Here is a 4,052-nt window from a genome sequence, read left to right as displayed (position 1 = left end):
TCGCAACGCCTATATATGACAACTAGTGTCTGGTACAGTTGTTAGATCGGTTACTGCTGCTACAATGGAAGGTTACCAAGATGTAAGTGCGTTTGAACGTGGTGTTATAGTCGTAGCACGAGCGATAGAACACATCATCTCCGAGGCAGCGATGAAGTGGGGTTTTTCCCGTAAGACCATTTCACGAGTGTACCCTGAATATCAGGAATTAGGTAAAGCATCAAATCTCCGACATCGCTGAGTCCAGAAAAAGATCCTACAAAAATGGGACCAACGACGACTGAAGAGAATTGTTAAACGTGACAGAAGTGCAACTCTTCCGCAAATTGCTGCAGATTTCAAAGCTGGGCCATCAACAAGTGTCAACGTGAAAACCATTCTGCAGCATCGAAGGAGAGCTCCTGCGAAGTTGAGGATGTAGGAGACGAGGTACTGGCGGAAGTAAAGCTTTGAGGATGGGGCGTGAGTCGTGCTTGTGTAGCTCAGTCGGTAGAACACCTGCCCGCGAATAGTCTAAGGGTCCCGAGTTCGAGTCTCGGCCCGGCACACAGTTTTAATCTGCCAGGAAGTTTCATTCAACGAAACATCATCGATATGGGTCTTCGGTGCCGAAGGCCTACTCGTGTACCCTTGATGATTGCACGACACAAAGCTTTGCACATTGCCTGGTACCATCAACACCGACATTGGACTGTTGATAACTGGAAAATGTTACCTGGTCGGACGAGTCTAGTTTCAAATTGTATCGAGCGGATGGACGTGTACGGGTATGGAGACAACCTCATGGATCCATGGATACTGCATGTCAGCAGGGGACTCTTCAAGCTGGTGGAGGCTCTGTAACGGTGTGGGGCGTGTGCAGTTGGAGTCATATGGGACCCCTGATACGTCTAGATGCGAGTCTGACAGGTAACAGTTACGAAAGCATCCTGACTGATCAGCTGATTCATTGATTGTGCATTCCGAGGACTTGGGGAATTCCAGCAGGACAATGCGACACCCCACACATCCTGAATTGCTATAGAGTGGCTCCAGGAACAATCTTCTTAATTTAAACAATTCCACTGGCCACCAAACTCCCCAGACTTGAACGTTATTGAGCATATCTGGGATACCTTGCAACTCGCTGTTCAGAAGAGATCTCCACCCCCTCGTACTCTTACGGATAGATAGCCCTGATGGATTCATGGTGTCAGTTCCCTCCAACACCTCAGACGTTAGTAAGGTCCATGCCACATCGTGTTGCGGCACCCGCGAGGGTCCTGCACAATATTAAGCAGGTATACCGGTTTCTTTGGCTCATTAGTGTATGAGGGTTCCGAGTTTGCCGACTGAAGCACAGAATTCTAAAAAAAATGAGGAGCGTGATGTAAAGTGCTATATTTCCCAGTGATTGGGAAAAGGAAAAGGTGTAAAGAGAAAATAATCTGACATTATTTCGAGGTACACCTTTCATGGTGGCTTGCGTTGCACAAACATCGCTACGACGAATCTGTGACTCGGAGTGCCTCCGCCTAGAGGTTCAGCTAACCCGCTGAGCTTCTACCGGCCGCCTGAAGTCGGACCGAGTAAACATTCCAGCTGTCGCTTCTGTCAGTGAGGTATTTCTTTGCTCGGCGCGTTTCATTACGTGTCTGCGCGAGCGGGGCGTTTAGTAGGATCTGCCTTGTCGTCACGACCCGTTTCTATTTATTCTCGTCATTTCTCCGGTGGAGAAATGACGAAAAAGTGCGTCTTGAAATAGCCGTGGCTAAATGCGGTACAACAAGCAGCAGATCACTCCTTCTGTAGTCTCACAGTGGGCTTTGGGCTGGCCCCATTTCGATTTACCATTGCAGCATTAGTTCCTTTTCTGTAACAAACTTGCTTACATCATCGTCATCATCGGTATCGTCATTTCACATTCACTGCTGGATGCTGTACTTTTCTAGAATTTTCTGTGCATTGCAGTCTTAAATGGTACTCATCTATATCGTTCCTGAGCGTTTCCAGTTGTCATCTATACATCTCCTATTCGATCGACACCTCGGTCTTTTCTCTTGAAATCTAAAAAAGAGCTTCGTAGGACAATGTTCCATTTATACCCTACTATACACATCCCTCTCCACCTTGGAAGATACTACTACCTGTTGTAGTTAACCTAAGAGGGCATAGCAGTTGTGAATCCGGTGTTAATGCCCTGAAAATATTTCCCTTTGCATAAAATTTGCCCCATGAATGAACACAACGCAATCTGACCACGGGTAATGATATATCGGGTAGTCAGAGAGCTTTCTTAACGCAACGGAACATGTAAAGGGACCTTACATGGACTAAAGGAAACCAAGTCACAACTAAGGTCTTCAACCGCACTAAAAAACACTATAAATATAAATGCGACTCTTCTTGTAGAAAAGATACGTGCTATGGAGATGAGACTGAGTCTTGTATGGCGTAATACGCAAAGAAAAGTAAGATGAAAATGCAAACTCTCGATGTATTCGTGGCTACATCACGTCTCCTGATGTTCTCTGCAACTAAGACCTACTTTGGCTGAAAAATTGCGTGGGAAGAAGAAAAAACTGTCTCTGGTTGGTTGGTTTGGGGAAGGAGACCAGACAGCGTGGTCATCGGTCTCTTCGGATTAGGGAAGGAAGTCGGCCGTGCCCTTTCAGAGGAACCATCCCGGCATTTGCCTGGAGTGATTTAGGGAAATCACGGAAAACCTAAATCAGGATGGCCAGACGCGGGATAAAACTGTCTCTGCTCAAGTGATTTTGTATAGGTATTAATTCCGCTGCCGGTAGATTATTTGCAATTTTTTGTGTTCGCACTAGCTATCAACGTGAACAAAGGCCAAACGAGCTACCCTCACTCTCGTTTCGTCCACTATCTATCACCTGATGGACCGTGTTAATGCGTAGCCTTACCCAGACGCACGGACAACATCACAGCCCAGCATCCTGTGATCCACTTACTAGATAACTAACATGTTTACGGAGGTGACAGTAGAACTTTTGGTTTGGTCACCACGTTGGTGCGGGCGTGGAGGGGCCCCATCTCTTTTGATCATAAAAAAGTGTAGCACTTAGATGATATTAGGAGGAAAATAACGAGAGATTTGAAATTAACGTCACTCGTTATTCACAAAATTGGCGCGAACATGAACCATACGTAGAAATGTCTTTCGGAAACAAGGCACCGCGCACAATTTGCAGTACATAGCACAGCGGAATATTAATGATGCAGCTGGAGAGAGTGGTGGTGGTACTGTACCTTTTACAAGTTCTGTCTCTTTCTTGCTGGATTTTTGTGATTTTATCTCTTGTTTTTTACTGATTACTTCTACTTCACAGCAAAAGCAACTTTTAGTACCGTAATCATATATGCTGTTATATTTACACCTGAAATCAAAAGTCTTTGTCCCTATCTTTCGCAGTTTATCATATTTGTCGTAACACCAACATGCAACAATTGTGATACTGCATTTATTCATCAGCTGTTGCAACTGCCACTCATATTTCTACATTCAACGCTTCCATTACCTATTGCGGCTGGTCCCGGCGGAGGTTCGAGTCCTCCCTCGGGCATGGGTGTGCGTGTTTGTCCTTAGGATAATTTAGGTTAAGTAGTGTGTAAGCTTAGGGACTGACGGCCTTAGCGTTAAGTCCCATAAGATTTCACACACATTTAAACATTTTTTTTCGATTACCTGTTCCATACCATGCACATATAACACCTGACGATAAGCGTGAAGTATCCAGTCGGATGTCAATGTAGCTTCGTACACCCTCTGTGTCAGATAGAACGGGTATCAGAGGGCAATTGAGTTGTTCGTGTTCATTGTTGTTGCCAGGGGTATATAAGAGTCAGATGTCGAATGATCAATACAAAGGACACAGAGACGCCACGTACACGTGTGAGACACCGGTATCAGCATGTGATACAGTTCTAAAGAGGCTTCGTTGTGAGTCTCTGTTTGGCGAGCTGCACTTGCCATTCGAGAACAAGTAATGGTCTCCCTGCAACATTATGTATAATTTCACACCATTGGTCGGAGATAGTAGCAGCCT

Source organism: Schistocerca nitens, chromosome 7 (assembly GCF_023898315.1).
Source record: "Schistocerca nitens isolate TAMUIC-IGC-003100 chromosome 7, iqSchNite1.1, whole genome shotgun sequence".
NCBI classification, from domain to species: domain Eukaryota; kingdom Metazoa; phylum Arthropoda; class Insecta; order Orthoptera; family Acrididae; genus Schistocerca; species Schistocerca nitens.
Note: the sequence above shows the minus strand (reverse complement) of the source record.